The following is an 11,414-nucleotide window of genomic DNA, read 5'->3' on the forward strand; positions in this document are numbered from 1 at the left end:
GCCAAAAGTAAGTGGGTGCCTGACCATGAAACCCATATGTGGTTGTTCCCCAAACTGTTGCCAGAAAGTTGGAAGCCAACAATAGTATAGAATGTGTCTGTATGCTGTGTCATTACAGTTTCCTTTCACTGGAACTCAGAGGGCCAAACATGTTGCAGCATGACGATGTTTTCTTCTTCATCCTTTTTAGCTCCTTGTGGAGCAAAAGGCAAGGCACAGATCTTTCCACCTTGGTCTGTCCATGGCAGCACTTTCTATGTGTCAACATGTTTGATCTCAATCTGCCCCTCATTTCTGGAGCAAGCATCTGTTTTACAGAAATGGGTTGCTAGCCCATTGCCCAACTCTCCTTCTTTCCGAACTGGGCTTGGGACCAGCTATGGCATAACAATGTCCCTGTGCACAAAGTGAACTCCATGAACACACGTTTGCCAAAGTTGGAATGGAAGAACTTGAGTGTTCTGCTCAGATCCTTGACCTTAACCCCAGTGAACACCTTTGGGATGAACTGGAACACCAACTATACCCCAGGCCTTCTCACCTGACATCAGCATTTGACCTCACTAATGCTCTGATGGTTGAATGCTCACAAATCCCTGCAACGGCACTCCAAAATCTAGTGCCTTGCCTAGTTATTGCAACACTAAATCAAGGGGGGACTAAATCTGACATGGAATGTTCAACAAGCCACCTCATTTGATCAGATAGGAATTTCAATTGGATTGCCCTCATGCCTTTGGTTCACTCATTAGAAATTCTGTGAAGATCTGGTGTGATGATGAATGCTGTTTAAAGTGTGACAGTACCAGTCAAAAGTTTGGACACGTCTACTCATTCATCTTTTTTATGTATTTTGACTATTTTCTACATTGTAGAACAATACTGAAGACATCTAGTGGAGTTTCTTGCCTTTGTAATGCATTGGAGCTCAAACAGTAAATAGTAAATAATAAAAATACAGTAAATAGCCCTATTCCTCAACTGCAATAATCAATATTATATCAAGAACCGCTCAACTAAGGAAACAGAAACGACGTCCATCATTACTTTAAGACATGAAGTGTCTTTTAATGAATAAAAAACATTGAATTAGAAGGTGCGTCCAAACTTTTGATTGGACTCTATTCATAGATCAATACGCTACCATCCGGTCAGGTATCAGAGATCTTGGAGGTTCGATGTTTCATCCCAGCGAATGTGTATGGAATGACAGAGATTTGACATAATGTGACTGAGGTCTTCCAGAACGTCAGCCAAAGTTTTCCAAGTTCTTTCCTTTCCCACAATCCCATAATCATCCGTTATACAACAACCATCAACTAAATACATGGTCTATATTCCTAAGACACCAGTATGTATTGTACGACTGAGCCCTGTAGTTAGTGCTGATTAGCGGATGCTGAACATATAATATACACCAATGTAAAGATAAAGCATTTGGTCCTGGGTTTACCATGATTTTCTTGCTTCTTAGATTCCTATCACTTGGTCTGTAATGGGGCAGCCATTTCTTACCATGATTGTAGTCTCTCTGTCATTTTTACGACTGTTTGTTTTTCAGATGTGGGCTGTTGGCAGTTGCCGCAATGCCAGCGCCAGCACCATGTTTCCATGTGTTTGTTGTTAGTGGTACAGAAATTGCTATTGAAACATATTTGCTGACTCGGACCAACTGTTATTTACTCTCGCATGTTTTCCACTTCGCTTGTTTGTGGACGTCCTGAGCAACCCTATAGATGGTAATTCAGCTGTCCATCATGTGGCTTGGATGTGAGAGCCAGTCCTGATCGGTATTAAAAGTTAATAATGTTCTCATGCTCATCTAATCAACCAATTAGATCACAGAAATGAGATCATTTTCAGACAGCTGGAGATATTTAAACCAAAAAAAAAAAACAGATTGGAGCAAAATGTGCACTTGAGCAATATTTATGCATAGATTTACAGTCAAGGTTTTACTGCTCAACTGTGGAACAGCAACTCCATCTCAAATCAAAACCAGATCAGCAGCTTGCATGAGTTTATGCTGTTTATTTATTTATTTATTTATTTATTTAATGAATGAATGGAGCAGTGGGGAAAAATCATTTATATAAACACCCTGAAAATGGTCTACAAATCACTTTCTAAAAGGGAGGTTATTTTTCCTAAAATCTTTTTTGTTGGTTTTGGAAGAGCTTTCTTTTTCTTTTTTTCTTTTTTTCCCCTTTTGGTTCAAATTGAGACTCGGTGAAACCATAATATTTGTGACTGAATCCCCACTCAGTTCATCGATCTGGGTAAAAACCACAACTCCTGCTCAGCTGGATTGCAAGGCTCCCAAGTGTCTCTGTAGTGTAAAGTGAGTTTGCGATATTTTTAGCTTCGCCTTCCCTTTAGCGAAAAAAGAGAAAAGTCTGGGGAAATTCTCAACTTTTGGAAGTGAGTTTAAGCATTCTCTGGTGTTCCAAAGAAACATGAATTGGGTTTTAATATTTGTTTGTTTTTGGTGTCAAGTTGTTATCTTTTTCTCATGTTTGTAGTTTCAGACATGGATCATGGGCATCAAGGCTTAGATGCACACGTTAAAGGTTACACACTATTATATCCTATTCGTGTGTTTTATACATACACACATGTCTACACTAGTAGTATAGTGTCGCATCTATTCTTATCAGTTTAATATCTGACTAGCAATTATTGCCCGTGAACCTGATTTCCTCTGAATGGTGCTCTTCGAGGTCCCGTACAATCGAAACTCTCAAGCGAGTCGGGGAGCGGATTCCCTGCCGAAGCTGCACACAGTGTGTTAAGCGTGAGCATGTAGCCTATGGGAAATGAATAGTGTGCTGGATTAGCACTAATCCCATGTTTTGGAAAATCAAAAATGTTGTCCAACCCAGGCTGTGTACGGTCTAGCTGTTTTGACCAACCCAGGCTGTGTACGGTTAGCTGTTTTGAGTTTTTTAGTTATACTTTATATGGTTGGTTTGTTTCCTTGGCTGTTTGAGTATTGGGATTTCAACATCATATTACACTAGATATTGTTGTCACTTGTTCACTTAGCACTAGAACTTTCTTGTCTAGAAGTTCAGCACTTTGTGTACCTGACTTTTGCACTCATAGTACATCGATCTGAATAAGAGCATCTGCTAAATGCCATGTAATGTAATGTAATATACTGTGCCACTCTGGGGTGTCAATCCATGTGCAAAGTATGACGTACTGTATGTGCGTCCAGCCATTTCGATTTGCATAGGTGAATAGATGGAGAGACAGAGACAGACAGCCTTCCTTTATTAGTATAGATAGATATGCCCTCTAAATCAGGACGTTATATTAAATGGGGCAGCCATAACCTGAAGGTTAAAGAAGCAGCCTTGAGTCCAAAGGGTCACCTTTTCGATTTCTGGGACCAATAGGAAAAATGTGAGGGTAGTTGAGTGAATGAATAGTACTTTCCCCTCCCTGTGTATCATGGCTGAAGTGCCTTTGAGCAAGGCACCTAACCCCCAACTGTTCCCCGGGCACTGTAGCACAACTGCCCACTGTTCTGTGTGTGTGTGTGTGTGTGTGTGTGTGTGTGTGTGTGTGTTCACTGCTTCAAATGGGTTAAATGCAGAGGAGGAATTTCTCTGTGCTTGAGTCTGTGATCGATAAATAAAGTTGTCGTCGTCTTCTTCTCATACTGTGTGACTATCCTTACATGGATATTCAGCTATACAGTTTTTTCCATTAAAATACATTTTTAATATAATGTCAGCTATGATGATTGACCACTGCTTACACTTTGTTGTGCTATGTGGTTTGATTTTTCTGATTTTGCGCCTGCCTCTCCCTCCATCATGTGACTGGCCTCGTCCTCGCCAGTTCTTTGTTTGCCCTTGAGTGCTATTGTAAAGTTTGTTTATGGATATGTTGATAATTACTCTGTGCTCCCAATTCCGCTCTGAACTCTAGCTACAATTCTTACAGTATATTGCCCATGCTCAACCCCATACTTGTATCCTGCCTCTCTCTCTCTCTCCTGCACATTCTGTCCACATTTTTACAACGTTATAATTATAGATTCACAAGGAACTGAGTACAGAGACACAGGGTAACATGGATGTGGTGAACCACAGGGAATTGGCTCGTTTGTCTTTGAGGTCATGTGGTTCAAATATGGAGTGAACTTATTGCTAAACAGGAACAAAAACTTTTGGCACAGATTTTGGAGATTTGGCAAACAGTCTTCTCTCTTTGAAGAGCTGAATTGGACAGACCAAGAAACAAGATGAAACAAGTGTTTTGAAAGAAAATTCTACCAAATCATCTTGTTACTCAGGAGAGAATTAGGTGAGAAGGTGAGAAAAGAGAGGGCAGCAAAGGAGAATGAGAAGAGTTAGAGAGGAGAAAGTAGAAATTCCTAACAATTTGGCTGACTCAGTTCGTATGAAATTTGATGAGGGTTAAGGTAAGAATTAGTGGGGGGGGGGGGGTTTGTATCTGTAATTCCACACTTGTGGGATTCTGATCTACAACTCAGAATGAGAATTTTTGTTGTTCAGTTATCATGCGGGAAACACACACACACAACACTGAAACATCTCGTGTACTATGTGTATTTATCAAGGCAGGATGCCACATAACTCCTCTGTGATTTGCAAATTGGCCAAGAATACAGGATGATCCCGGTGTTTCCTAACTTCATCTCTCAAATCCAGGAAACCGCACAATGTTTCTGCAGAGCCAAAACTACATCTCTCTCTCTCTCTCTCTCTCTCTCTCTCTCTCTCTCTCTCTCATATAAAGGTATAAAAAATTGAGTCATGAAAAAAGTTTATTTCATGGAAAATATGTCTTTGCTCAAAAGACAAGAGCAATATTTAGATTTTTTTAATGTCCAGTCTATAACTCTCAACTATTATCAACTACTATTATCAAAAACTCTACTTGAAAACAAAAGCCCAAAAAATACATTACATATGGAAAAAAAGTATTTGATGGTAAGAGCGTATCTTTTTTGAAAAAAATTTTCAAGAATTATTATTATGGCATTTTTCACAAATTGCTCCTGTCATTTCGCCGGTTTGTTTACGTTCTAAGCAGAAATGATTTCGTCAGATGTTTTGTATAAAGTTTTTATTTATCGAATTTGAAAAAGATAAAACTGTTCTGTTTCTCAAAATCCAGTGATTGTGGATAGAATAAAATGATTATTCCACTCAATCTCGTCGTACACGGCTTATAGCCAACTTGCTGCTACGTGCTTCGTCGGCTATCCGCTCATGTACAATTCAGTTTCGTGAAATAACTGTTAAATATAGTTCCAGCACTAACATTTCAACACTGCTATTTGTTTTTGTGTCTGCAATATGGCTTGCTTTTCATCTAGATATGGCGACACTGACAAAATTAAGAATATCCAGCAGGCAATAATAGGGTTTTTTGTTTGTCTGTTTGTCTGTTTGTTTGTTTGTTTGTTAACTAAAATTCTCTGATTTTTCCTCTCTGTCTTTTTTCAGTTGATCAATTGGGCACACTTCCTAACTACCCCTTTGTACAGTACAGTGCCTTGAAAAAGTATTCATACCCCTTGAACTTTTTCACATTTTTCCACCTTACAACCACGAACTTAAAAGTTTTTTATTGAGATTTTATGTGATAGACCAACACAGAGTAGCACATAATTGTGAAGTGAAACGAAAATGATAAATGGTCTTCAAAATTTTAAACAAATAAAAATCTGAAAAATGTGGTGTGCATTAGTATTCAGCCCTCTGTACTCTGATACCTCTAAATACAATCCAGTGCAATCAATTGCCTTCAGAAGTAATCTAATTAGTTAATAGAGTCCTACTGTGTGTAATTTACTCTCAGCATAAATACACTTGTTCTGTGAAGGCCTCAGTGGTTTGTTAGAGAGCACTGAAGAACAAACAGCATCATGAAGACCAAAGAACTCCCCAGACAGGTCAGGAATAAAGTTCTGGAGAAGTTTAAAGCAGGGTTAGGTTATAAAAAAAATATCCCAAGCTCTGAACATCTCAAGAAGCACTGTTCAATCCATCATTCAAAAATGGAAAAAGTATGGCACAACTGCAAACCTACCAAGACATGGCCGTCCACCTAAACTGACAGAGTGAGCAAGGAGAGCACTGGTCAGAGAAGCAGCCAAGAGGCCCATGATCACTCTGGAGGAGCTGCAGAAATCCACAGCTCAGGTGGGAGAATCTGTGCACAGGACAACTATAAAGTCGTACACTCCACAAATCTGGCCTTTTTGGAAGAGTGCCAAGAAGAAAGCCATTGTTGAAAGAGAGGCATAAGAAGTCCCTTTTGCAGTTTGCCAGAAGCCATGTAGGGGACACAGCAAACATGTGGAAGAAGGTGCTTTGGTCAGATGAGACCAAAGTTGAACTTTTTGGCCTAAATGCAAAGCGCTATGTGTGGCGGAAAACTAACACTGTTCATCACCCTGCACACACTGTCCCCACTGTGAAACATGGCGGTGGCAGCATCATGCTATGGGGATGCTTTTCTTCAGCAGGGACAGGGAAGCTGGTCAGAGTTGATGGGAAGATGGATGGAGCTAAATACAGGGCAATCCTGGAAGAAAACCTGTTGGAGGCTGCAAAAGACTTGAGACTAGGAAGGAGATTCACCTTCCAGCAACACAATGGCCCTAAACATACAGCCAGAGCTACAATGGAATGGTTTAGATCAAAGAATATTCATGTGTTAGAATGGCCCAGTCAAAGTCCAGACCTAAATCCCATTGAGCATCTGTGGCAAGACTTGAAAATTGCTGTTCACAGATGCTCTCCATCCAATCTGGCTGAGCTTGAGCTATTTTGCAAAGAAGAATGGGCAAAAAATTCAGTGTCTAGATGTGCAAAGCTGGTAGAGACATACCACAAAAGACTTGCAGCTGTAATTGCAGCAAAAGGTGGCTCTACAAAGTATTGACGCAGGGGGGCTGAATACTAATGCACACCACATTTTTCAGATTTTTATTTGTTTAAAATTTTGAAGACCATTTATCATTTTCGTTTCACTTCACAATTATGTGCTACTCTGTGTTGGTCTATCACATAAAATCTCAATAAAAAACTTTTAAGTTCGTGGTTGTAAGGTGGAAAAATGTGAAAAAGTTCAAGGGGTATGAATACTTTTTCAAGGCACTGTATTATTCTTAATCACATTTTCGATAAATAGAACCCTATTAATACATTTCAACAATGCTGCTAATATGATGGCTATAAATGATGTATAGATGTAGAAAAAGAATATAGAAGTTCGGGCTGTGTGCAGAGAGGAACAGTTTATCCATTATTTCTAACACTTCTCCCCAAGGACCCCAAGCACAATAACTTGTAGCCACTTTGGATTTCATAGCAGGATGATGGAAATGTTTCATGCAAAGGAAGACATGCATAATAATGAGCAAATTTTTCCTCGCTCAATATGCCAGTGCTGAAGCAAACTGCTGGACCAGCATTTTAAATCTTACACAACCTAAGAAAAACTGTATTTCCAGAAACCCTCACTTTACCCCAACTTGTTTCCTTTGTGAAACTATATTTGACAATAAAATGCACTTGGACATTTACGGATTTTATAGTCTGTTTTGTGGATCAGTCGAGCAACAATGTACTCATCTCATCTCATCTCATTATCTCTAGCCACTTTATCCTTCTACAGGGTCGCAGGCAAGCTGGAGCCTATCCCAGCTGACTACGGGCGAAAGGCGGGGTACACCCTGGACAAGTCGCCAGGTCATCACAGGGCTGACACATAGACACAGACAACCATTCACACTCACATTCACACCTACGGTCAATTTAGAGTCACCAGTTAACCTAACCTGCATGTCTTTGGACTGTGGGGGAAACCGGAGCACCCGGAGGAAACCCACGCGGACACGGGAAGAACATGCAAACTCCACACAGAAAGGCCCTCGCCGGCCCCGGGGCTCGAACCCAGGACCTTCTTGCTGTAAGGCGACAGCGCTAACCACTACACCACCGTGCCGCCCCAACAATGTACTAGTGGCTGTAATTCTAGAGTCCCAGTAAAATCGATGACACAACTGAGGTATGCCTGCATGGAAAAGGGAAGGTCAGCCCTTATTGGTTTTAATTCAGACTTCATCTTGGTTTATCGGCAGGAGAAAGTATGCCGAATACAAGTGATTTCATGTCTCTAACTTGGAGAAAGGTATTAAATGGTATGCCTGTTACCAGTAACCCAATATAGACCTCATGCAGCTGTCATCATCAGATAATGTGACATATTGAATGGTAAAACATGTCTAAATACATTTTATGGGTGTCTGTAAAGCACATAAACTGCTGTAATTATGGTGATTTCATGTGTGGCACACAGCTGCACGAATCAAAAAGACGAGCCAAACAGGTTGAGGTTTTGAAATGGGAGAACTGGCAACCCAGCAGGATATGGAGCCTGTAGGATTTGTTTGTTGTCGACTTTCAACTGACAAGTTTCAATTACCCTTCACTTGGCGACTACTAATGTAATATATTACAATGAGTAGACTAAAGTAAATACATGTACAGGGCCTACTCACCTTCAAGGTCACCAAATAGTATGCCTTGTTGTGTATTTTACAAATTTGGATTCCCATTATCCATCCTGAAATCAAATAATTGTAGGTTTCCAGAACTTTTTTATAAGCCTTTCTAGGGTAGTCACGCTAGAGGCGGAATGAGCCGGAATGCCGTCGGAATGAAAATTCTTAGTACTGTATATTCCGGGATATTCAAAGTGCATTCTAAAAATTCTGACTGCATTCTGAGTGCATTCCAAACATTCAGGCCCATTCTTGTGGCCGGCCCGAATGTTTTGCTCATGCTCAAAACATTCGAGGTGCATTCAAAGAGGAGAAATATCGAACGGCATTTGAAGTGTATTCTAACTGCATTCTGACTGCATTCTAAATATTCTTACGGCATTCCAACAGCATTCGAAACATTCTGATCGCGTTTGAGCGAAAAATCGAAATGGCAAGCCACTTCAAATCCTGCCAGAATTTCCCGAATGTGCCTTGAATGAGCTGGAATGCCATCAGAATGAAAATTCTTCGTATATTCTGAGATATTCTAAGTACATTTTAAGGGCCCGTCCACACGAGTACGTTTTTGTCGAATCCGCATAAATACTTTCTCGTTTCGGCCTTGCGTCCAGACGGATCTGGCTTTTTCAAGGTGTGAAACCGGTATTTTTTGAAAACAGGTCCCAGAGTAGGAAAATCCTAAAACACCAGATGACCTGGAGTCGTCTGAACGGCGAATGCGGATTTTTTCAGAAACGATGACGTATAAGCCCTGCCTCTCTAACCTTTAACCTCAGCCTCCGCCGCTAGACGCATCATAACAACAACAATGGCAGACTACAGGCTTCTACCATATAGTTCCACTTCATTGTTGGTCCACACAAAAGACTCTCCTCTTCCTCTCAGAGTTGCGCTGGCCATGAGCGTCCTCTTCTCATGTTATGAGCTTGTTTGTAAACAGCACATGACCTTTATACGCATGCTCCATGGCTTCTCTTCCGGTTTTAATGTATTGGTGTGGTGGCGTCACAGCGCCACATACAGGCCTGGCATATGTACTACAGCGTTTTGGGTCGTTTCTAGTGAATCCGTGTGGACGCAGATATTTCTGGAAACGATGCTGTGTTTACGGAGATTTTTTTCAAAATGACAGCGTATTGGGTGAGGCCGCGTACTCGTGTGGACGGGCCCTAAGTATTCGAGCTGCATTCTCTTTGAATTCTTAGACGTTCGAAACATATTCAGCGGCTATTCCGGGAGCGTTCTGACTGCATTCGAGGCGAATTCGTACAGCATTCGAGGCACCTTCCAACCAGACTTCGAGTGGTATTCGGGCAGCAATCGAACCGCACTCGTACGGCATTCGAAGTGCATTCTTAATATTCTTACTGCATTCTAACAGCATTCTAGGTATTCCTACTGTGTTCCAACTACATTTGAACTGCATTTGAAACCTAATATACCCGGAATCTGCAAGAATCATTTGAGGCGGGCTCAAAGCACATTCTAAGTATTCGAATGGCATTCAAAGCTGTAAGAATGTTGGTCAGTTTGAAATTCCTGCCTGAATGTGGCACGAATTTTGACAAATTTTTCATTCTGGCTGGTTCTGCTTGATTCCTGCTAATTCTGAATAAGTGTGACGGGGCCTTTAGTGATTTTCTCAGACAGAATGATAGCCGTCATGAAATATTCACACAGGTCATGGCAGAGGAAGGCTGGCAAGTCAGAAAGCCGACAGTTCTGATTTGGAAGAAACAACTTTCCTGGTGAGTTGTACAGATCCTGTACCCCTATAATCAAACATTTTGTGAAATATCAGTCTTTCAAAGCATCGTTCAAGTGCTCCACGGACCTGGACAGGCACACATTAGCGCATCTGCTGTTCATTTAGCTGTTTTGTTTTGCCAATTGCTTCACGTGAATGTATACGACACAATGAGTTCAAGTGGACTGCTATGCCATCCAATATGGAGGTGTAAACAATGCAAAGTCGTGTGACTGCACTGGGTCTATAAGTCTTAGACCATCAAAAATGGTTTAAAGGGGGCATATTATGACACTTTTTTTTCAGTACTTGTGCACATACACTTGGGTATCTGGAGTGCCTACCAACCCACAAACTCTGAAATAAGACAACCCAAAAGAAAAAAGTTTCTTTTGGCTGCCAATTTTAGAAAACATATGCTTCAACAAGCCGTTCATGTTAGGGTTTTGCTGGGATTCGAACCTGGTTCGTTGGTGTGATAATCCAGCAAACCCCCACTAGGCCACCAGGGGGATGACTCAAATGCAGAGGCGTGAGGCGGAAGTAGAAAAAGAATCAAAAGGTTTATTTAAACTATATACACTATATACAGGGCAAAACAAAAGACAAAAAAAAACCAAAGAGTATAATCCAAAAGAAAAGCAAAGTGCAAAAATTCAAAAGCTAAGAAGATCAAAAAACACAGTACAAAGGAAACTGGAGATAAACATAACAGCACAAAGACTCCGTGACAAGAGGACTGAACTCAGGGGTATAAATAGACAAACTAATTAAGGACACAGGTGAAGATAATTAGGCAATTAACACAAACACAAGACACAGGAACAGTGGCGGCCTCTAGAGGCCAAAATAAACACGACATGAAAAGGAAATAACAGCGGCCTCTAGAGGCCAAAACAGTCCTAGTCCTAACAGGACCCCCCCCCCTCTAGGAGCGTCTCCTGACGTTCCCAGGGCGATCCGGATGGGCCGAATGGAAGTCCCGACATAGTTCTTTATCAAGGACATCCCGAGCAGGAACCCAGCAGCGCTCCTCAGGACCATAGCCCTCCCAGTCCACCAGATATTGCAACCCGCCGCGGACCCGGCGGGAGTCAAGCAGGCGATTCA

This window comes from Neoarius graeffei, chromosome 26 (assembly GCF_027579695.1).
Source record: "Neoarius graeffei isolate fNeoGra1 chromosome 26, fNeoGra1.pri, whole genome shotgun sequence".
Taxonomy (NCBI): Eukaryota; Metazoa; Chordata; class Actinopteri; order Siluriformes; family Ariidae; genus Neoarius; species Neoarius graeffei.